Source organism: Schistocerca gregaria, unplaced genomic scaffold (assembly GCF_023897955.1).
Source record: "Schistocerca gregaria isolate iqSchGreg1 unplaced genomic scaffold, iqSchGreg1.2 ptg000067l, whole genome shotgun sequence".
NCBI classification, from domain to species: domain Eukaryota; kingdom Metazoa; phylum Arthropoda; class Insecta; order Orthoptera; family Acrididae; genus Schistocerca; species Schistocerca gregaria.
Window position 1 is genome coordinate 1,670,380 of NW_026061708.1, and position 25,609 is coordinate 1,695,988.

General features: G+C 42.1%; 1 non-coding gene across 1 annotated transcript; it reads right to left on the bottom strand.

Annotated features, from left to right (window-relative positions):
• Nucleotides 1-6,674: 6,674 nt before the first annotated feature.
• Nucleotides 6,675-6,749, bottom strand: Trnat-ugu (transfer RNA threonine (anticodon UGU)). The gene has a single exon. It is a non-coding gene; the product is annotated as a tRNA-Thr (tRNA).
• Between the last annotated feature and the right edge of the window lie 18,860 nt (nucleotides 6,750-25,609).

Here is a 25,609-nt window from a genome sequence, read left to right on the forward strand (position 1 = left end):
CGGAGTTTAGGATTTCATTACTGTTTACATGTGGTTTCAGCCAACTTTCTGTCCCTAGTACTATATGGGCGTTGTGACCGTTTATTAATGAGAGCAGTTCTGGGACCTTTCTATAGACGCTCCTGCAGTTTACTATTAGCACATTAATATTGTTATTCCCTGTCGCATTTTGCCTACTCCTGCCTTGCCGCGTCTCAGGAGGCGTCTTGTCGGGCCTAGGGAGGGAATTCTCTAACCTAATAAAAAGCCCATGTGCACTCCACACGTACTCCGCTACCCTCGTAGCCGCTTCCGGCGTGTAGTGCACGGCTGACCTATTCAGGGGGACCATACATTTCTCCATCCCATTGCGGAGGTCGAGAAATTTGCACCCCAGCTCTCCGAAGAATCGTCTGAGCCTCTGGTTTAAGCCTTCCACTCGGATCCAAACCAGAGGACCGCGATCGGTTCTGGGAACGATACTACAAATAGTTAGCTCTGATTCCACCCCGCGAGCGAGGCTTTCCGCCTTCACCAACTCCGCCAACCGCCTGTACGAACTGAGGATGACTTCTGAACCCAGACGGCAGGAGTCATTGGTGCCGACATCAGCAACAATTTGCAGTCGGGTGCACCCAGTGCTCTCTATCGCCGCCGGTAGGGCCCCCTCCACATCTCGGATGAGACCCCCCGGCAAGCACACAGAGTGAACACTGGCCTTCTTCCCCGACCTTTCCGCTATTTCCCTAAGGGGCTCCATCACCAGCCTAACGTTGGAGCTCCCAATAGCTAATAAACCCCTCCCCCCGTGTGCCTGCTCGGACCTTGCTGAAGGAGCAGCCACATGTCCATTCACAGGCAGAGCGGGCGATGCCACACGGCCAGCCTCCACATTGACCCTCCGCCTCGTGCGCCGCGAACGCCGCTGAACCCGCCACTCCCCTTGGGGAGAGGGTGGCCAGCCGCGCCCGGTACCCGCGAAGATGTCTCGACAGCAGGGACAGTGGGTGAAGCATCTAACACCTGGGGTGCACCATGCGACGCACTAGACTCCCCACTGCCGCTACACTCCGAGGCAGCAAAAGCAAAAACACACGGAAGAAGAAGTGACAAGTAAGAAAAATACAGTTAATACTTAAATTAAGGTAGCTCGCTGCACAGCAGACGTGAAGCAGACGGCGGTTAGGGCGACACATGAACTTACAACATAAAAGTAATAACAGATAAAAATACATGTTCATGAACCTGAGAGAAAATCAGTCCATAAGTTTAAGCAAACGCTATCAGCAGTACAATGAGAATCAGCTTAATTTTTCAATTAACTCCTCGACAGAATAGAAGGAGTGACCCATGAGGAAACACTCCAGTTTCGATTTGAAAGCGCGTGGATTACTGCTAAGATTTTTGAATTCGAGTGGCAGCTTATTGAAAATGGATGCAGCAGTATACTGCACACATTTTTGCACAAGAGTTAAGGAAGTCCGATCCAAATGGAGGTTTGATTTCTCCCGAGTATTAACCGAGTGAAAGCTGCTTATTGTTGGAAATAAACTAATATTGGTAACAAGAAACGACAATAAGGAATATACATATTGAGAGGCCAATGTCAAAATACCCAGACTCCCTGAACAGAGGTCGACAAGAGGTTCGTGAACTCACACCACTTTTAGCCCGAACCTCTCGTTTCTGAGCCAAAAATATCCTTCTAGAATGGGAAGAGTTACCCAGAAACATAATACCATACGACATAAGTGAATGGAAATAAGCAAAGTAGACTAATTTACTTGTCGAAGTATCACTCACTTTCGGTACCGTTCGAATAGTGAAAATGGCAGTATTAAGTCTTTGAACAAGATCCTGAATGTGGGCTTTCCACAACACCTTACTATTTATTTGAACACCTAGGAATTTGAACCGTTCAGTTTCACTAATCATATGCCTATGCTGTGATATTAAAACGTCAGGTTTTGTTGAATTGTGTGTTAGAAACTGTAAAAACTGAATCTTACTGTGATTTAACGTTAGTTTATTTTCTACAAGCCATGGACTGAGGTCATGTACTGCACTACTTGAAACGGAGTCAATGTTGCACACAACATCCTTTACTACCAAGCTAGTGTCATCAGCAAACAAAAATATTTTAGAGTTACCCGTAATACTTGAGGGCATATCATTTATATAAATAAGGAACTATAGCGGCCCCAACACTGATCCCTGAGGAACCCCCTCCCCCTTGACAGTACACCACTCAGATCCCCCATCACACTGTATTACGTTCCCCCATTCCTGTAGATCGTTCCCTAATGCTCTTGCTGAAACACTGTACAACTTCTGATTCTGTCAGTTCTTTCAGGTCCCATCTCCTTAAATTCCCACCTTTTTCCAGTTTCTTCAGTTTTAATCTACAGTTCATAATCAATATATTGTGATCAGAGTTCACATTTGCCCCTGGAAATGTCATACAATTTAAAATATGGTTCCTAAATCTCTGTCTTACCATTATATAATCTATATGAAATATTGCAGTATCTCCAGGTCTCTTCCACGTATACAACCTTCTTTCATGATTTTTGAACCAAGTGTTAGTTATGATTAAGTTATGCTCTGGGCAAAAGCCTACCAGGCGGCTTCCTCTTTAATTTTTTACCCCCATTCCATATTCACCTACTACGTTTCCTTTTCTTCCATTTCCTACTGTCGAATTCCAGTCACCCATTAATATTAAATTTTCATCTCCCATCAGTATCTGAATGATTTCTTCTATCTCATCACACATTCCATCAATTTCTTCATCATCTGAGGACTACTTTTACGACTTTGGTAGGCGTGGGATTCGTGGCTATCTTGGCCACAACAATGCGTTCACTATGCTGTATGTAGTAGCTTACCCGCATTCCTATTTTTATTAATTATTAGACCTACTCATGCATTAGCTTCATATTAGCCTTCCTAATACTTAAATCTATATCCGATGTTAACAATGACGCCGGTGGATGGACTATCACGAAATTACTGACCGTCGAGAATGTCACAAATATAACCGACAAGCTAATGGGCCCTTCACAGGAAAAGGTTTTTTGCCAGAAAACGGGGAAAACTGAAACCCAGCAAATGAGTAAAAAAGTGTATATTCACTAACAAAAAAATAGTGTACGCACACAACTTACACAACAATAGTCTGGGATTACTCTATTACGTAATACAGTTTTTGTGATTGTATCTTGCAGCTTTAGTTATTTTTAATTCAAAGAGGCTTTAAAAGGACAGAAAGAACGTGTTGGACTACGCTACAGATCGTTCTGTTAGCACAGTCTTTACTTTGTAATCACTTTCGTTGACTTCGGCAACTCTCAACAGAAATCTCCAACCTAACCGAGACAATGTGCTACGATACAGCCGAGATCATGACAAGAGAATGGGCTACATCACACTCGAAGTAAATGTATATAGGTAAGGATCCCCATGACCTGTATACGTCTGTTATAAAAAATCTCCAAGCCACTCTCCTCAAATAGACCGCAATATTCTCTTGACCTTCAACTGTTACTATTTCAGAATTGAAAACCAGATTCAAAGAAAATTTGGCTACAAGGCACAAAACTAGAAAAATAAAAATAATAAAAGTGAGAACGTGAAACATGTTAGCAATAACCATAAACAGGAGATTTTACAGAAAATAAAATTGAGAAAGGAAATTATTAATATTATCGACCGTTTAGGAACTCTAGGCTACGAAAGGGATGAAAACACATATCGAATAAGTGGTGGAAGAGTTAGTGTGTTTTAAGATTAAATCCAAACAAGAATTAGAGAAAAACATATCGACGCAAGGCCTCTATTACGAAAAATTGCTAAATCTCGAGACAAATTGTGTCCTGTATTTGATGAAATGTTTTGGCCCCTAGTACGGATGAAACAGTATCTGCAATATCAACAGGAACTTCGGATATGTGTTTCATATTTCATCCAAGCCTGCAGTCTATAAATATTTAAACAAAATACTATAACAAAATACCACTACAGGGGAATTACTTAGGGAGTAGTTCTTGGTAAAGAAACACAGGACACAATTACGTATGTGGGCTTAATACGAACTACAACTGTGTTTATAAATCGCTATAGTTGCCTTGGACTAACGACGAGCGAATATCAATATAACCTGTACGCTTTTCAAAGCTGTTATCCATGAAAAAGCTAAACCACGTATCGCGAACAAAATACTATTTAACACCGAAACAATGATATTAGCTGACAATGGGCACAGACTTTAGTCAATGGGCACTGTTGAAAATTTGTGCCAGACCAGGATTAGCACCCGAGTCCCCTGGTTACTAGGGAGAGGCAATGATCACTGTGTCCGAATTACACAGTGGTCAACAGAATATCACGAACTGCCCGAGCATGCCGTTCGTTAGATCCAAATTCTCAATTTCTCCATAGACTGCTAATGCACTGCTCCTTGAACATAATCCTCCTCCCCTTAATTATACAGTACATGGCCAAAAAACAGACACCGAATATATGCAAACTTGGCCTTACGAACATTGCAGACGTCGTCTATGTAACACACGTCAAACTTCGAAGAATTTACCAATTCGTTGCATTGTTTACTATAGACCACAAATCAAGTAACGTAAAAAAAGCACTGCGTCTATTGAGATCATGATTCAGAGTTTAAAAAAAACTAATAAGTCGCCTACATATTACAGTTGCTGCCAAAAGAGGAGAACCATTATTTTCCCACAAAAGGAAATATAGTTAAAATGACGCTTCTATTTCGGTTAGTTTATGCGGTTACTAAAATTTGCCGTGAAAGTTACATAGTGGACTCTACCCTCCCCCCACCAGAAACGTAGTTATCGTGGCTGTTGTGAGACTTTTGTACACAGTTAGAGAAAGTGTGTTAAATGTGGCGCGGACGGAAACACTAGGCTACGCTACAGGGCAATCTGCTCGCACAACGTTTAGTCGGCATTCATAATCGTTGGCGTAAACAACTCTCAATCAAATTACCACCTTCCAACCTAACTTAGATCTCGGGCTACACTACCAATCGGCCTGTCATCACAACCAAATATTCATTGAGTGGGGGTGGGGGGATTTCCTGTATCTCTAGGAAAAACTGTCAGTTTTGTCAGACTCAACAGCAAGATTTACCAATGGTAAACACTTTTTAGACGGCTCGTAATTTTAGAATAGTCCTCTTCGTCTTACTTGGCATAAATTGTTCGCTGGCGTCCCAGCAGCTAGCTCCCTCAGTGTCTGCTTCTGCCATCGCACCACGCTAGTCTGCTGTTGTCCTAGCAGACCGAACGCACCGCACATCCGACACCTTCGGAACCACTCACTGGCCAGTTAGCAACTGAGCGGAACACTGTTTACATCGTGAAAGGAAAACTATGCAAAGATGTACACTTAAATGGCACGACTGAGTAGCACACACACAGTAATATCTGAGGAATGTCCTTCGACACGCGCAGAACGAAAGTCTTCTCGCGAACGTACAGCGTCTCTGAAAAAAAATCTAGTGACTATATTCCGGCGTTACGGCCAGGTTCTCATACAAATGAGCAAAAAAGGGTACATTTGAAATTCTTTTTGAGACAATGAAAATACATTCGAAAGATCTGTTTGGGAATTACGAGTGATAATACTATGAGCTTAATTTTAGATTTTCAATAAAAAATGGCGCCCGTAATTATGATTTGATCAAGGGCTTGCGAGACTGGAGTACGCAGAGTGCGTGCAGTGTGGCACCTCAGATGTTACCTGAATTCAAAAATGGGTAACATCAGTTGATACTACATTATTTCTCTGAACTTGAAGATGGATAACATCAGTCGATAATACATAAAATTAATGGGAGCGCATACCTAACCGCAATGAAACAACCTTAAATTTAACGATACAGTGCTAATTCGAACTTTGAGTTCGATTTTGAGGGTTTTTTTTCACTCCTTATGCCTACACAAAAATTAGTTAATATTAACAAATGTCATATTATAGCTATAAGTTCCTAAGAAAAGTGTTTACTTTTAGGGGTCAGAGGTAGAAGTTAAGAGATCGAACCACTTTTAATTTATGCTGCATGCCGTTCTGAGAAAATCGTTACTCGAAAAAAAAAGTGTTCAAAGTTTAGGGAAAACATTTAGTTATATTATTACTTCGATTTGCATGAACTGAGTGTTACACATATATTCTTAATGTCGCTGAAAACAAATCTGAAGTCAGATTTTCAATATTCAAAACAGCTAATCCAATACGGAGGGCAAACGATTATGTTTTGACCAATTTTTACCAAAAATGTATTTTCGTTATTTACGTTTAGTCTGCAATTCAAGGAGTATTTATCAGCCCTTCCTCTACCTCTGATTGTTCCTAGACAGCAACTTCCTGTTCTTCTTGGCAGGAAAAGCCGATCTGTCTAAGCTGGATATGCAGCACTCGGCAGCCTGAACTTGATATTCGTCCGTATTTTCGGTGAGTATGTTTGCATGCATTCTGCAGTATGAATCCTTTTGAGCACGTGCGACACGGGACGAGTTATCATCTACATCTATATGGATACCCTGCAAAACACATTTAAGTGCCTGGCAAAGGGTTCATCGAATCACCTACACAACTGATAATTAATTGAAACCCTCAGCTGCCGACAGGTGTTGTTGATATACTTCGATGGGGACAGCTGAAAAGTGTGCCCCTACTGGGACTCGAACCCAGGATCTCCTGCTTACAAGGCAGACGCTCAATCCATCTGAGCTATCGAGGGCACAAATGAACAGCACGACTGCAGGAATTTATCCCTCGCACGCTTCCCGTGAGACTCACGACCCGAACCGCCCACAATCCGATTACGTAATGTACTTAATAGGTATTTGTCCATCCACTCATTACTGGCTCACACTAAGGTGACGATTCCCGTAAGATTTCCGGTAGCCTGTGCGCATTCGCACAGACGAAGGTCAATGGCTGGGTGACGTTTAACCATAGATATGAAGATAGTAACTGTTCTAGAAAGAACAGGCGCCACTGACGACCGTGCAGCTCTTCTAGAATACATGATAGACCGGCCGATGTGGCCGAGCGGTTGTAGGCACTTCAGTCGGGAGCCACGCGACCGCTACGGTCGCAGGTTCAAATCCTGCCTCGAGCATGGATGTGTGTGATGTCCTTAATTTAGTTACGTTTAAGTCGTTCTAAGTTCTAGGAAACTGATGACCTCAGATGTTAAGTCCCAAAGTGCTCAGAGCCATTTGAACCATCAGTCCGTATGTTTGCACACTACTTACAGTAACTTATGCTAAGGACAACACACACACAACCATGCCCGAGGGAGGACTCGAACCTCCAACGGGGGGAGCCGCGTGAACCGTGACAAGGCGTTGGACACATGGCGGGTACCCCGCGCGGCTCATGGCAGCCGTGACACTGCTTCAAACAATGGACTGTAGAAACTTTTGTAAAGCACGGATTAAAAAAAAAAAACCTTTCCGTTCCAGGAGTCTAGACAAGTACACCTTTAAAAAATGCAACTACAAAGAAATTGAATTTTCGAACGGGGCAGGGCTTAAAAGTTTGAAGAGTTAAATTTTAATGGCCGTTCTCTTGTATGCAAATAGTTTCACAGTAGAAATTTCTCTAGTTTTATTTATTTATTTATTTTTTGCTGTAGGTAAAGAAGGATAGGATTCTGAGAAGGGGGAAGGGGGGGGGGGGGGAGGAATCTCGCCTCTCCCACCTTGGAATTCTCAGTACAGAATTTTTATTCATTACGAGATTCTCAGCCACTTGCAGAAGTGATTTCGCGTGATTCTGCAAAACTTTTCCTTTAGCCAATCGTAGCAACTATAGGATTCCGTTCCTGCTGCATGACATGTCTCGGAACTTAAACTGACCAACTTATTTGCATAAAGAGCTAGCTTATCATCCGCTTCTTTACTTACTTAGACCGTTCATGGTCTGCAAAGCATTTTTTCTTTAATCGTTTTTTTATGTCTTTTATAAACTGCAACACTTTCTAAACTTTTCTAAACTTAACGCCGTTGAAGCATGGTCTTTTGCTGAATGACCAAAAAGCAATGCTGACAGCTGGGGTCCAAGGTTTTTGTTAATCAAGCCGTTTGTATTCTTGTTTGTATAACGCATATTTCTTTATATCTAATTGAGAAGTGAAATACCGGTTTTCGTAGATGCAGATTTAAAATATTTTAATATAACGCAATAAATATTTCATTAAAATTTTCATCCCCTTATGCTCGAAGTTAAAAACCAGTGAAACACGTAGTTTTTAAAAATTGTGACAGATTAGCCGAATACGAATTGTCAGATATGCTTTCATAATGCTTTCATAATGAACCATTTTCAGAAACGTGGAGCCGGATCTGGGGGTGAATTTCCTTCTCTCCGAGACACCCGGCTTCTTCTTCGACTTAGCCGGCAAACACGCCGAGGACGCCGGGTGGGTACCGAATATGCAGCAGTTTGTGGATGGCGACGTCGTCACTAGCTGTTGCCTTCGTGCGGGCCTCTTGTGTAAAGGGGGAGCCAACCGTGGCCAAGTGAAGGTCTGTATTCCACAGGAACGAGTTAGCATGGCACTCAGATATTTCCACGAGTCGGCGGACGGGGGTCATTTGGGGTTCTTCAAGACCTTGAACCGAGTTCAGGAATACATGTTTTGGCCCAACCTATATCGCGATGGCAGGCGATTTGTTGGCAACTGTGTCCAGTGTAAGCGTGGTAAGCCCGATGTTGGGCTGCACAGAGAACTACTACAGTCGCTTAGGGAGCAGTGTCCTCTGGTCCGCGACTCAAAGATCGAAACAACGATCGACGGAAACTGGCGCCAGAAACGCACCAGCTCACTATTTCATCCCCTTAGGGGTTGAACTTCCAAAAACACCGAAACACGTATTTTCTTATTTGTAGCCTTGAAGTCAAATACCAATTTTCGTAGATGTAGCCTTAAAAATACTTTCATAGTTCTTCCATAATTATTTATCTCAAAATAAAATGTTCATCCACTATTTCACCTCATAGAGGTTAAATTCCCAAAGATACTGGAACACATATTTCTTTATTTCTGACCTAGAAACCAGATACAAATGTTCGTATGCCTAGCTTCAAAATTACCTTAATAGCTACATGATTCAGAAATCCTTTCATGTCCTGCGTCTCCCCCTTAGAGGTGGAATTTTGAAATATGCAGTATAAGCGGTATAAGATCAACACTCTTTCCAAATCTCAAGGTTTATTTTCCTTGGCGGTCTGGACTGTGTGAGTTTCATAGTAATAGTCCTCCACACACACACACACACACACACACACACACACACACACACACACACACACACACACCACTACCAATGCCACCACCACCTCCTGGGGATATTTCTGCAGACGCCCTTGTTCCACTGCAGTCATATTTTGCCGACGACCTACATTTAGCAGCGTGGGAGGGATAGTGTCGTGCAACAGACAGTATACTCAGTAGACAACGAACTGTTCGTTGTGAAATCAGCGACATATTAACCGAGACTGACACAGAAGGTGCTGAAGGTGAAGCACACTAGACTCGTGTCTACCACGGCTTCAAATAGTATCGATTTACTATGAACGGAAGTTCCGAAAAGTGAGCAAGTAATTTTACAGTAAATTCAGTACCGATGGTGAGGATATACAACGAAAAACATTTCTATAAAATTTCAGAAATAATGAAATATTCCACTCAAGTCGCTTGACAGAAAACGCAATGGATATGCTTGCACTTAAGACGGAAGGCCCTACGTGCTTACGCAGGCTTACGACAGATCGCAAAATTCGGCAGTAGGCGTAAGCCAACCTCTTGTGCTGCCATCTGTTATTGATGCCAGGCATCAAGGTCTCAGTAGTACGACCATCCACTGGAGAGTAGTTTGCTTTGTAAGCACTCCGTCTTCAGGCCACGAGTGACCTACTGGGACAGCACCATCCGACCGCCGTGTCATCATCCGTGGAGGATGCGAACAGGAGGGGCGGGGGTCAGCACACTGCTCTCCCGGTCGTTATGTTGGTATTTTTTGACCGGAGCCGCTACTATTGGGTCGAGTAGCTCCTCGATTGGCATCATGAGGCTGAGTGCACCCCGAGAAATGGCAAGAGCGCATGGCGGCCTGGATGATCACCCATCCAAGTGCCTTCAACGCCCGACAACGCACTTAACTTCGGTGATCCCACGTGAACCGATGCAACCTCCGCGGCAAGGCCGTTGCCGCAGATATTTTACAGTAGTTGCTTACGTTTCATAATTATCTAGTTTACGGGGAAAATGTAAAAAAGGCGATTGTCACCGAAGCTACAACTAATCTGAATTTCTGGTTAGTTATCAAGTGGTCTTGTGTGCGAGCCTGAATTTTTCATCCTTTGCGGTGGGAATGATTCAAACCCGTCATGTTCTTCTTATGAAGTGTTCTATTTATTTTGCACACAATGATCGTTTGTAGCTGTCTTGAGTTACTAGGTTGATAAATTTTTGTTTGGCGCACGTATCATAACTGAGATTTGCGCTTAATGGCTGAAGGTGAATTAGCGTAATGAGTAGTAGCGAATGTTACAGTAACATGTTTGTAAATTATTTCAGGTAAATTACGTTAGTCGTGTAATATTATCCGTATACCAGTACAGTATATGGGCCAATTACGTTAGTCATGGAATACTATCCGTATAAGACTATGTCACCTTGGTGTCCCGGAATTTGCTTCAATTTTGGAATCCACGAAAGAACTGGAAATTTTCCTTTACACAGCTTTCCATATAATTTCTATTACAGTGATTCAGTCTTGCCTGTCACTCGACTTTTCTGACTGTGAAATAAATTCTATCGCTCAGGTGCTTATTACCTCTTCGTGTTTCCATTTGCCGATATTGCGCATAAACACATATCTCAAAGTTGCTATGGACATTGATGGAGCGACACACTTTTCTATGGCGACACTGCAGTTTATAGATAGAAAAACCGATCAGTTAAAACGACATGGGTATTTTAGTTCTGAATAACCGATGTCTTTCAGTATTTGTTTGCTCTCGGTTATAACAAGTATCTTTTCATTTTTTCCTGATAACCACGTAAAAACAGATATATCAATTAGCCACAGATGTCGTAGTAAAATTTTTAGTTTTCAAATAAACCTTTTTAAAAAAAGACGAGTAATTTTTATTCGTAAGATTTCCATAGCACTGAAATACACCGTTATTACAGAAAAAAATGGGAAAAGTTATGTATGCCACTTTAATAACACTGCTGATAGAAACGAGCAACAAATGGATTGGTCCAACATTGCCGAGACAATACTGTGCCTGTTATACAAGCAGTGCGCGAGACTGGACACAGTTTCTCGCTGTTGTCGAACGTCAGTTGTAACATAGAATGGCACCATCTGGAAGTCTGGAAGTATTTTACGATATGCGGTACGAGTGAAGAACAAAGTTAGATTTGGTCGACTTGCGACATCATACAAGGAAAAAAGTTAAAATTTAACAAATCATTCATAGTTCTGGATAAAAGTAGAAAGTGCCTGATCTGCTGCTGTGTCTACGTAGTATGCCGTTATCTGCTTTTAGCCCTTAAAAACAGAGAAATTAAAACGAAAAAGAGAGTTCTCCTGCCGCAGTTTTCACTCTTTATCGCTGGACTATACGTAATGCCTGCATAGTGCTGTGATAACCGATTACAATATAATTTTTGAGCAGAGCTTCTAAAAACTATAATCAGTAGGATAATATTGCCAGTTTTCTGTAGTATAGAAGCACTCGCCAGCAGCGAAGATCGGACAAAGTTTTATTTGACTATTTAATTTAAAGAAATTAGAATTATATTAATACCGTCAGTTGCTCGCGGGCGTTGATAAATATCAACGTGGACAAGTGAAAATGTGTGCCGCGACCGGGACTCGAACCCGGGATCTCTTGCTAAAATGACAGACGCTCTATCCATCTGAGGCACAGAGGACACAGTGTATGGTTCGACTGCAGGGACTATCTCGCGCACGCCTCCTGCGAGACTCACATTCTCACCTTGAATGTCCATACACTACAGTCGTAGAGTCCCACTCCAACACACTCATTCCTCGTGGAAGACATGTCCATATCAATATAAGTATATGGTTCTGGCAATACCAGCCATGACCTTCTTCTGTGAAGATGCACACGTATTCCCCGAACTGGACTTGGTAAGAATGTGTTCCACGAGTAATGAGTGTGTCGGTGTGGGACACTACGAATGTAGTGTGTGGACATGCAAGGTGAGAATGTGAGTCTCGCGGGAGGCGTGCGCGAGATAGTACCTGCAGTCACACTATCGTCTGTGCCCTCGGTGGCTCAGATGGGCAGAGCACCTGCCATGTAAGCAGGAGATCCCGGGTTCGAGTCCCAGACGTGCACACATTGTCACCTGTCGCCGTTGATATATATCGACACACGTGAGCAGCTGACGGTATTAATATAATTCTAATTTCGTTCTGAACGGCTGCAGGTCATCATAAGGGTATTTAATTTGACATTTTGATTCCATTTATCAAGAAACTGAGAAAGTAAAAATTGTTTAATCTTTGTTTGATTTCTACGTTTACTAGAGAAAATAATGTAAATAAAAGACTGAAAATCGGTTATTACAAGAACTGGTATTGTGACGGGCTTTAACAATTAGCTTAAAGAAGGGTTGGGAAACTGATAAGAGCCGAAAACCAGTTATTTCAGCGATAACCAACATTCCCACTGGTGTTCTGAGTGGTAAGATTGACGCACAAGGACAACAAGAACAGTTTCTCAGAAAGGTTACTGGAGCTCTGATGTTCTCAAAATGAACGGGCCAGCCATTGGCGTCTGCGAGGGTGAAGGGGAGGGGGAGGGGAGGAGGTCGGGAGGGGAGGATAGGCAAAAGGGCACTTTCACCCATCGCCCCCAACCCTCCCTGGAATCTGGAGTAAAGAGTTTTTATTCGTTACAGTATACTCTTCCAGATAAGAATTCTCCACAATACTGATAAACCTTAGCTTTGGCCAGTTGTAGCGCTTATAGAGTTAGGGTCTTGTAGCTTGATGCACCTCGTAACTGACCAGCTGATTTGTACACAGAGTGCCAGTTTCAGAATCATGCACTCCAGCCCCGACGCGCCTTCCCCCCTCCCCACCACTGGAAATATTTCTGCAGACTCCAGTCTGCCACTGTGCATATATTTTGATAACATCCTGGTTTTAATAGCATCGAAGGAACAGCATTGTGCAGTAAAAGGGTAGACCTAGCACAGAACACACCATTCACAATGAAACGCATCACTTAGTAGATGGTGAAGTACTCTGGAGCTAGCCAGATAGAAACAGAACCTCCTGGCACTGCATCTAACCCAAATTCTAATCTTACACTAATCTCTTGTATGTACCTACCACGCCCTCAACGAGCCAACGATTTACTATTATCAGAAATTCCGAAAAATGAGGAAGAAATTGACCCACACTTTTTTGCGTTGTTTATTATTTCGATTACACCATAAAGGGAATGGACTTGTAGCCACAGGTTACACAAGCGATAGATGGTTTAAAATACATAAAAAGAGATGACAATAAGAAACGCTTTTTAAAAACACAATGATGCACGGCTTTTACGATTTTTACAGGAAAAAAATGGATGACAAAATAAAGGTTTTTCAAAAATACGCTGGTAGACAATATTGGGGATTTTTTATCTTTATAGATGACTAGCGGAAAAGCTTGGTGTTGACCAGGCATTTATTTAGAGCTGTGCGTCCACGTCCGTACTATGCAGCGTCTGGCCTTGTCCTGAGTTTTTATGACGTATCTCCCGAAACATGTGTCGTACAATGATATAATTTTGTAGGTACATTCAGCGTCATATGCGGATACTGTCTGCAAAATTTATTGCGAATATAGTAGCAAAGAAGTAACAAATTTAAATGTCACGAATGCTGTGATGCCCACACACTTGGGTGTAACTAATGTACACGGGATGCTTGGCACGATCATTATGGCTACCATCACCTGTGGTCGTAATTGGACCAGCTGTGTCGACGTAGTGAAAATATAAATGTGCATAACATGGTAAACGTCCATTCTTCCCAGCCATCAGACCTGAACTACGATCAAAAATATCATAAAAAGTGGTAGGGGCAATGGCCTTGCCGCAGTGGATACACCGGTTCCCGTCAGATAACTGAAGTTTAGCACTTTCGGGCGTGGTCGGCACTTGGATGGGTGACCATATGGGCCGCTATGCGCTGTTGGCATTTTTCGGGTTGCACTCAGCCTTCCGATGGCAATTGAGGAACTACTCGTCCGAATAGTAGCGGCTCCAGTCAAAGGAAACTACCACAACGAGTGGGAGAGCCAGCTCCTCCTCCACCCTCAGTGAGAATGACGTGGCGGTCGGATGGTCCTGATTGGCCACTTGTGACCTGAACACGGAGTGCTTTTTTAAAGTAGTACTCCCTACATAAAACTGACAGTCTAGGCTCAGGGACTGTCCACGGTAAATGCTGCAATGGACCTACGAATACTATTAAAATAACGGTTTGAGTTCTCTTTAATTGTCCAATCATCTGAAGTGAGTCCTTATTGCAGTACGCTGAAAAATAGATTTTATGTTAATGGCGGATAAATTTTATGTGAATGGCGGCAAATTAACTTTACCCTAATGACACACAAGGTCAATGCCGTACTATCACGTAAAGTATTCTCAGATCGAAATGTTTTGCATTACAAAATCTCCAATGTAGATTCATAATACCGCAATTATAATTCTCAAAATAATTTGGAGCTACGTTCAATGCATATTTAAATGCATCTTTCAAAACAATAACAGAATTCTCATTAGATCATCATTATCAATGGCTACAGTATTCCTATTATTTCGTCTACCAAAAACCGCGTCTCACTATGGCTTCTTCAGTACGCTGTTTTGTTTTCCACTGTTGACAATAGAAACGATCTGGCAGATGTAACATTGTAGATGCGCAGTATGCGTGTCTTAATGCAAATAAACCGTCTGGAACATTTACCCTTGAACGTCCCTAGAATGGGATTTCATGGAACGTTATTACTTTCCTGTGTCCATTTCCATCACAAAAGCTGATCGCCACGACTGGGGAAGGGGAGGAGGGGGTGGGCTGAAAGTTGGCAGCAGTGGCAGAAAAACCGAAGAAAACCTCACGTTTTCGTCATTTGTTTTCATAATGAAGTAGTGCCAATTCATCACATCGCACGCTTTTCTCTCGGAAACGGTAAAATTCATCGTCTGGATATCAATGTCGCCTGCTGAGGTATGCAGTCGCACCACTCTGTACGAAATAGGTTCTAAGCTGATGCAGTCGACAAGTAACATCGAAATATATCGTCACCTAGAAATACATCGACACCTCGAAATAAATCCACACCTCGAAATAAATCGCCACCTCGAAATAAATCGCCACCTCGAAATAAATCGCAACCCTCGAAAAATCGCAACCTCGAAATAAATCGACACCGTGAAATAAATCGAAACCTCGAAATAAATCGACACCTCCAAACAACCGCTACACCGAAATGAGTCGATATCCCGAAGTATATCGACATCTAGACGCATTTCGACTTACCATATAGACCGAAATCTCGATGCTAGTCGACATATCGAGATAAATTGAGGTACAGAAATATATCGATATCTCGAAATATATTGGTACCACGTAATATAAAGATATCTCTCAAAATAGCGATATCTAGAAATTTATGGATTACTAGAGATATGGAGGTACCTTGAATTATATCGATATCTCGATAAGAATCGATATCTGCAGTACACCAATAAATGGAAATATATCGATACCTGGAAATATATAGACAACCTTAATTGTGTCGGTATATCAAAATAAATCGATATCTCGATATAATCGGATACCCTAAATCAATCGATATCTCGAAATAAATAGACTCCTCAATACAGATAGATATCTCGAAATAAATCGATATCATGATTTAATGTGCGCATCTACGTAAGTCGATATATCGAATTGAATCGGTAATGGGAAAAGTATGGACGTCTCAAAATAAATCTGTACCCCTAAGAAAACGGTTATCGAAATAAATAGATATAACGAAATATATCGCTATCTTGATAAATACCATTATCTAGTGGTCGGATAAATGTTTCAAGATGACATGACATAACAGTATAGTCTACATACATGAAAATACTTTGGATTTTCAATATATCGATAGATTTCTAGACCTCGGGAAAAAAAAAATCTTTGATCCGACCTCGGGGCAAAAACGCAGACCTCGGGAAAAAACGTCGACCTCGGGGAAAAACGCCGATCTCGGGCAAAAACGCCGCCCTCGGGGCAAAAACGTCGACCTCGGGGAAAAACGCCGACCTCGGGGAAAAACGCCGACCTTGGGAAAAACGACGACATCGTGGAAAAACGCCGACCTTGGGGAAAAACGACGACATCGTGGAAAAACGCCGACATCGGGGAAAAACGCCGCTGTTGGGAAAAAACGCCGACCTCGGGGAAAAACGCCCACCTCGGGGAAAAACGCCGACCTCGGGGAAAAACGCCGACCTTGGGAAAAACGACGACCTCGGGAAAAACGACGACCTTCGGAAAACTGCTGACCTCAGGAAAAATCCAGTTCCATTAATTTACATAGACAATAATGTTAGTTACCATTAGGTTCTCAAAATGCAATCAAATTCCTGGTATTTATCACCTCACACAAAAAGTGGTCATGACAGAAAAGTCTCGTTCTTTAGAAAGTTTAGAATGAGATGTTCTAAATAATGCAGATAATCCATTTACAATAATCTACAAGCACTGCACAATGAGAAGAGACTGTCAACCAGAGCACTTTGAAATAGTGCACAGCCAGGAAGACAGAGGTTGCATTGCTGTTTATAATCCTCTGGTGCTTGAGATTCAGAATCCAGGATTGCCTCGAATGAGAACAGCACGAATGAATGTCCTGCACCAGTATAGAACTTACTCTGGAACTCCACAGAAAATCACAAGGCACAATTATATCACATCATTTTCAGCAAACTACAGAAGCCTCTAGTGGACATAACAACGTCGTCACCTCCTTCACTAGTGAAAGATCTTAGTAGCTATTGAGTCAAGAGTAGGTGGCCAATTAATAATTTGTTGTTCAAAGCTAACTTCAGTGTATATGGGAATACTCAGTGGACATCTTTAACCATCATATTTTACTGTCTAAGATATGTCAACTTCCCAGACTATAAGTATAAGCAGAGCTTGGTCTTTACCAATCCGAGATTGTTTAGAATAGGTATCAATGGAATCAGATCCACTGGGCATTTAGAGCAACCTGCTTTAAACAATATGAGCAGGCAATAGACACAGACACAGAATTTGAAATTTCTCTGTGAAGCGGTTACCTTCATCGTCTTCAAACTTACTTTGTGTGCTGCGGTATGCGGAGGCACTAATAGCAACACAGTAAAACACAGAAGAAACTTATAAGTTGATGTAATCAGCCAGTAAGAAGCAGTAAAATTCAAGTTTTAGTAATCGATTATTGACTTATTATCCGGCTTTGGTGCCTCAGACATGTCCGACGACCTTAAGATTTGGCATGAAACGAAGTCTGGAAGACACGTTACACGATAGAATTGGAAAAGTGTTCATGTGTTGTAAAAACCTAAGAAATCGTCCCGTTTTCGTCAATTGCCGTCGAATCGACGTAATGACATATCGTCACATTGGATGCTTTTCTCTATAAAACAGTTACATTTATCGTCTGGAAACTTATGTCCCTGCCTGCGGCATGCGGAGGCACTAATAGCAACTCCATAGAACACAGAAGAAGCTTCTAAGTTATTGGTTCAAATGGCTCTGAGCACTATGGGACTTAACATCTGTTTTCATCAGTCCCCTAGAGCGTAGAACTCCTTAAACCTAACTAACCTAAGGACATTAAACACATCCATGCCTGAGCAGGATTCGAACCTCCGAGCGTAGCAGTCCCGCGGTTCCGGACTGAGCGCCTGAACTTCTTGACCACCGCGGCCGGCTCTAAGTTGATGTAATCGGCCAGTAAGAAGCAGTACAATTCAAGTTTTAGCTATCGATTATTGACTTATTAGCCGCCTATGGCGCCAGGGATATGACTGACGACGTTACGATTTTGCATGAAACGAGGTCTGGGAGCCACGTTACACGAGAATGTGTGAAAACTGATCATATGTAGTAAAAACTTAAGAAATCCTCCCGTTTTCGGCATCTACTATCGAATCGACGAAATACCAGATCGCCACAATGGCCGCTCTTCTCTCTGAAACGGTTACATTTATCGTGGGCAAAGCTATGTCGTGTGCTGCGATATGCGGAGACACTAAAAGCACCATAGTAGAACACAGAAGAAGCTTCTAAGTTGATGTAATAGCCAGTAAGAAGCAGTACAATTTAAGTTTATTTATCGATTTTTGACTTTTTAGCCTTCTTTGGTGCCTTGGATATCAGCTAGGTCCTTACCATTTTGCATGCAGGGACGACTAGCAGCCACGTTGCACGGGAGAATGTGAAAAGTGATCATATGTAGTAAAAACCTAAGAAGTCCGCCAGGTTTCGTCATTTGCTATCGAATCGACTTTATGTCAGTTCGTCTCATTGGCCGCTCTACACTTTGAAACGGTTACATTTATCGTGTGGAAGGCTATGTCGCGTGCTGCGATATGCGGAGACACTAATAGCACCATAGTAGAACACAGAAGAAGCTACTAAGTAGATGTAATAGCCTGTATGCAGCAGTAAAATTCAAGTATAGTTATCGATTTTTTTACTTTTTAGCCTTCTCTGGAGCCTTGGACATGAGCTAGGACATTAAGATTTTGCATGCAGGGAGGTCTAGCAGCCACGTTGCAGGGGACAATGAGAAAAGAGTTCATATGTAGTAAAAACCTAACAAATCCAACCGTTTTCGTCATTTGCGATCGAATCGATTTAATGTCAGATGGTCACATTGGCCGCTCTTCTCTCTGATACGGTTACATTTATCGAGTGCAAAGCTATGTCGCGTACTGCGATATGCGGAGACACTAAAAGCACCACAGTAGAACACAGAAGAAGCTTCTAAGTTGATGTAATATCCAGTAAGAAGCAGTACAATTCAAGTTATCGATTTTGACTCTTTAGTCGGCTTTGGGGCTTGGACATGAACTACGAACTTAAGATTTTGCATGCAGGGAGGACTAGCAGCCACGTCGCACGGGAGTATTTGAAACCTATTTATATGTAGAAAAAACCTAAGAAATCCGCCCGTTTTCGTCATATGCTATCGAATCGATTTAATGACAGAACGTCACATTGGCAGCTCTACTCTCTGAAACGGTTACATTTATCGTGTGGAAGGCTATGACGCGTGCTGCGATATTCGGAGACACTAAAAGCACTATAGTAGAACACAAGAAGATTCTTAGTTGATGTAATAGCCAGTAAGAAGCAGTACAATTTAAGTTTAGTTATCGATTTTTCAATTTTTAGGCGGCTTTGGTGCCTTGGACATAAGCTATGACCTTAAGATTTTGCATGCAACGAGGACTAGCAGCCACGTTGCACGGGGGAATGTGAAAAGTGTTCATATGTAGTAAAAATCCAACAAATCCGACCGTTTTCGTCATTTGCTACCGAATCGACTTAATGTCACATCGTCACAATTGCCGCTCTACTCTCTGAAACGGTTACATTTATCATGTGGAATGCTATGTCGCTTGCTGCGATATGCGGAGACACTAAAAACACCATAGTGGAACACAGAAGAAGCTACTAAGTTGATGTAATAGCCAGTAAGAAGCAGGACAATTCAAGATTAGTTATCGATTTTTTATTTTTAGCCTTCTTTGGAGCCTTGGACATGAGCTAGGACCTTAAGATTTTGCATGCAGGGTCTAGCAGCCACGTTGCAGGGGACAATGAGAAAAGTGTTCATATGTAGTACAAACCTAACAAATCCGCCCCTTTTCGTCATTTGCTATCGAATCGACTTAATGTCAAATGGTCACATTGGCCGCTCTTCTCTCTGAAACTGTTACATTTATCGTGTGCAAAGCTATGTCGTGTACTGCGGAATGCGGAGACACTAAAAGCACCATAGTAGAACACAGAAGAAACTTCTAAGTTGATGTACTAGCCAGTAAGAAGCAGTGCAATTCAAGTTATCGATTTTGTACTTTTTAGCCGGCTTTGGGGCACTGGACATGAGCTAGGAACTTAAGATTTTGCATGCAGGGAGGACTAGCAGCCACGTTGCACGGTAGTATGTGAAAAATATTCATATGTAGTAAAAACATAAGAAATCGGCCCGTTTTCGTCATTTGCTATCGAATCGAGTTTATGTCAGATCGTCGCATTGGCTGCTCTACACTCTGAAACGGTTACATTTATCGTGTGCAACGCTATGTCGCGTGCTGCGATATGCGGAGACACAAAAAGCACCATAGTAGAATACAGAAGAAGATTCTACGTTGATGTAACAGCCAGTAAGGAGCAGTACAATTCAAATTTATTTATCGATTTTTGACTTTACGCGTTACATAACTTGTAGGAACATGAAAAGTATTGACCTTGACGCTCTAACAGCCGATTGCCCAGAAATCTCATGGCATCAAATAATCAGAGAACCTTCAATCGACGGCAAAATTAATGAACTTGGTGATAAACTCTTTGCCCTCTATGACAAACATGCACCTGCGCACACAGTCCGTGTAAGAAAATCTCCTGCTCCATGGCTGACAGCTGAATTACGTCAAAGGATCACTAATAATGATGCTGCCCACAGGCGTTTCAAGGCAGATCCGAAAACCGAGCGTTTCGAAGAAGATAGAAAGCTACGGAACAGAGTGAAACAATGTATTCGCAATGCCAAAATCAGGCACGCTCGCTCCCTTGTATGCAGCGATCTGAAACCCACGACTCTATGGAAGAATCTCCGTAGCTTGGGGGTCGGAAAGGCAAAATCGGAAACTACTTTTCATGTGTCAGCTAACGAATTAAATGAATTCTTCTCTGCACCTCTGATTACCAGCACGGCTGATAATTACCGTCCACAAGAATCCCCAAACAGGATAACTAACAACGATACCTTCCATCTAAAACATGTAACAACAAATACGGCAAGAATAGCAATAATGAGAATCTCTTCTGATGCAACAGGCAACGACATTATCGGTATAACCATGATTAAGAATGTTGCCGATATCTTAGTACCTGTCTTAACTGACATATTTAATTTTTCCCTCGTGAACGGAATATACCACACTGCATGGAAAAGAAGCATAATTCGACCCATCCCTAAGATCGAAAACCCGCAACTGCCTAGTGATTACCGACCAATTAGCATACAGCCAGCTGTTTCCAAAGCACTTGAATATATTGTTCATGACCAAATCACTGAACACTTGCATGAATTCAGTCTATATGACAAATTTCAATCTGGTTTCCGTAAACATCACAGCACAAACACTGCTCTAATTAAAGTAACTGATGACCTGAAATATGCCATCGACAATCGAAAGGCAACAATATTGACGCTACTGGACTTCAGCAAAGCTTTTGACACTGTTAACTTTGACATATTACTCAGAAAAGTGCAACAGCTTAATTTCTCTGATAGTGCAATGAGATGGTTTGAAAGCTACTTAAAAGACAGACAGCAATGTGTTGTCTGCGCAAATGAAAAATCTTCCTCGAAACATGTTTCTTCGGGAGTGCCACAAGGATCAGTCTTAGGACCACTGTTGTTTTCGTCGGTTTTGTCCTCCTGTAAACATATGCCGACGACCTCCAGCTCTACCTAAGCGTCAGACCTGAAGACGTAAACACTGCAATCGCTCTGATGAATGATGATCTGTCTTCAGTAGTGACATGGGCGAAAAACCAGGGGCTTAAATTAAACGCAAAAAAGACGCAAGTAATCTTAATAGCCCATCAGAAATTAATAAGTTCAGATTTCCGCGAACGGCTACCTCCTATTCTGCTCGAAGGTACTCCAATACCATATCAGAAAACAGTGAAAATCTTGGGTGTAACTTTGGACGAGCATCTCAACTGGGCGGAGAATACAGTCGCAGTGTGCCGAAAGACGTCTGCTTCTCTCTATGCTCTCAAAAAGTTTCGGAACATATTCCCACAGAACTTGAAACGCCAGCTTGTGCAAGCACTCGTTCTACTGAACCTCCACTATTGTGATGTGATTCAACAAGGCATGAGTAGTGAAAACAAAAGACGGCTAGAGCTAACCATGAATGCCTGTGTGCGTTACACCTGCAACATTCGCCGATATGATCATGTTAGTGCTTCATACTCCGAGCTAGGGTGGCTGCGGCCGGACAAACTGCGTGACTACCACACTATATGTCTACTTCACCGACTCCTCGTCGCGCAAGCACCCCAGTACCTAGCTTCAGAGATTAAAAACGTGTAATGCCATCATAATCGAAACACGAGGTCGCTCTTATCTGGTGTCCTAGCTGTGCCCACTCACAAAACAAAAACTTTTGCAAACTCCTTCTCAGTTGCCGCTGTTCGCCTCTGGAACAAACTGCCCCTCACCTTGAGGAAAATTCAATCTCCTGTTGCTTTTAAGAAGAAGTTGAAGCATTTCCTACTATCATCCGCATGAAAATTCTCCACAAAATTAATGTGCAAGGCCAATCCTCTCATATGTCAAATAGCAAAGCTAGCGTCTCCTATCTTGCTTCTGAGATGCCTTCCTCTTCATCTTTCTCTATTAGCCACGCAGTCTTTTTTTCCTTTATATTTTCCTTAATTATGTTTCATCATGTCCCTCTATTCCTCTCCTCCCTTCACCATAAGTTCCCCCCACACTCCCTGCTGCCAGCACTCCTATCTGAAATCTTTCTCTTCAATAATGTATTTTTCGAGGTGTACCTTTCTAATTGTTTATCTCACTTTTTGTATTAGATGTAGTTTAACATGCCTACTACAACATATGACTGTAAAATAAGTAGAATACCTGGTTAGATGTAAGAGAGGGACTGATGGCCCTAATCTTGTCAGGTTAAATAAAAAAATAAATAAATAAATAAATAAATTTGCTATCGAATCGACTTAAAGTCAGATCGTCACATTGGCCGCTCTTCGCTCTGAAACGGTTACATTTATCTTGTGCAAAGCTATGTCGCGAGCTGCGAAATGCGGAGACACTAAAAGAACCATAGTAGAACAGAGAGGAAGCTTCTAAGTTGAAGAAATAGCCAGTATAAAGCAGTACAATTAAAGTTTAGTTTTCGATTTTTGGCTTTTTAGCCGGCTTTGGCGCCTTGCAAATGAGGTAGGACCTTAAGATTTTGCATGAAGGGAGGACTAGCACCAACGTTGCACGAAAGAATGTGAAAAGTGTTCATATGTAGTAAAAACCTAAGAAATCCGCCCGCTTTCGTCATTTGCTATCGAATCAACTTAATGTCATATAGTCACATTGGCCGCTCTTCTCTGTGAAACGGTTCCATTTATCGCGTGCAAAGCTATGTCGCGTGCTGCGATATACGGAGACACTAAAAGCACCACACAGAAGAAGCTTCTAAGTTGATGTAATGGCCAGTAAGAAGCAGTACAAATAAAACTTAGTTATCGATTTTTGACTTTTTAGCCGGCTTCGGTGCCTTGGACATGAGCTAGGACCTTACGATTTTGCATGAAGGGAGGACTAGCAGAAACGTTGCACAGCAGAATGTGAAAATTGTTCATATGTAGTAAAAACCTGAGAAATCTGCCCGTTTTCGTCATTTGCTATCGAATCGACTTAATGTCAGATCGTCAAATTGGCAGTTTTTCTCTCTGAAACAGTTACATTTATCGTGTGCAAATCTTTGTCGCGTGCTGTGATATTCGGAGACACTAAAAGCACCTTAGTAGAGCACAGAAGAAGCTTCGAAGTTGATGTAATTGCCTGTAAGAAGCAGTACAATTAAAGTTTAGTTATCGATTTTTGCCTTTTTAGGTGGCTTTGGTGACTTTGACATGAGCTAGGACCTTAAGATTTTGCACGAAGGGAGGACTAGCTAACATCTTGCATGGGAGAATGTGGAGAGTGTTCATATGTAGTAAAAACCAAAGAAATCCGACCGTTTTCGTCATTTGCTTTCGAATCGAGTTAATGTCTGATCGTCACATTGGCCGCTCTTCTCTCTGAAACGGTTACATTTACCGTGTGCAAAGCTATGTCGCGTGCTTCCGAATGCGGAGACACTAAAAGCACCATAGTAGAACACAGAAGAAGCTTCTAAGTTGATGTAATAGCCAGTAAGAAGCAGTACCATTCAAGTTTACTTACCGATTTTTGACTTTTTAGCCGGCTTTGGTGCGTTGGACTTGAGCAAGTGCCTTAAGATTTTGCATGAAGGGAGGACTAGCAGCCACGTTGCATGGGAGAATCTGAAAAGATTTCATATGTAGTAAAAACCTAAGAAATCAGCCCGTTATCTTCATTTGCTATCGAGTCGACTTAATGTCAGATCGTCACATTGGCCGCTCTTCTCTCTGAAACGGTTACATTTAACGTGTGCAAAGCTATGTCTCTTGCTGCGAAATGCGGAGACACTAAAAGCACCATAGTAGAACACAGAAGAAGCTTCTAAGTCGATGTAATAGCCAGTAAGAAGCAGTACAATTCAAGTTTAGTTATCGATTTTTGGCTTTTTAGCCGGCTTTGGCGCCTTGGACATGAGCTAGGACCTACAGATTTTGCATGCAGGGTGGACTAGCAGTCACGTTGCACAGGAGAATGTGAAAAGTGTTCATATGTAGTAAGAACCTGAGAAATCCGCCAGTTTTCGTCATTTGTCTTTGAATCGACTTAATGTCAGATCGTCACACTGGCCGCTCTTCTCTCTGTAACGGTTACATTTATCGTGTGCAAAGCTATGTCGCGTGATGCGGAATGCGGAGACACTAAAAGCACCATAGTAGAACACAGATGAAGCTTCTAAGTTGACGTAATAGCCAGTAAGACGCCGTAAAATATTAGTTTTAGCTACCGATTATTGACTTTTTAGCAGGCTTTGGTGCCTTGGACATGAGCTAGGACGTTACGATTTTGCATGAAGTTAAGAATTACAGCCACGTTGCACGGGACAATGTGAAAAATGTTCATATGTTGTAAAAACCTAAGACATCCGCCCGTTTTCGTCATTTGCTATCGATTCTACTTAATGTCATATCGTCACATTAGCCGCTCTTCACTCTGAAACGGATACATTTATCGTGTGCAAAGCTATGTTGCGAGCTGCGATATGCGGAGACACTAAAAGCACCATAGTAGAACACAGAAGTAGCTTCTAAGTTGATGTAATAACCAGTAAGAAGCAGTACCATTCAAGTTTTAGTTATCGATTTTTGACCTTTTAGCCGGCTTTGGTGCCTTGGACATGAGCTACGAATTTAAGATTTTGCATGAAGGGAGGACTAGCCGCCACGTTGCACGGGAGAATGTGAAAAGTGTTCATATGTAGTAAAAACCTAAGAAATCCGCCCGTTTTCGTCATTTGCTATCGATTCCACTTTATATCAGATCGTCAAATTGACCGCTCTTGTCTCTGAAACGGTTGCATTTATCGTGTGCAAAGCTATGTT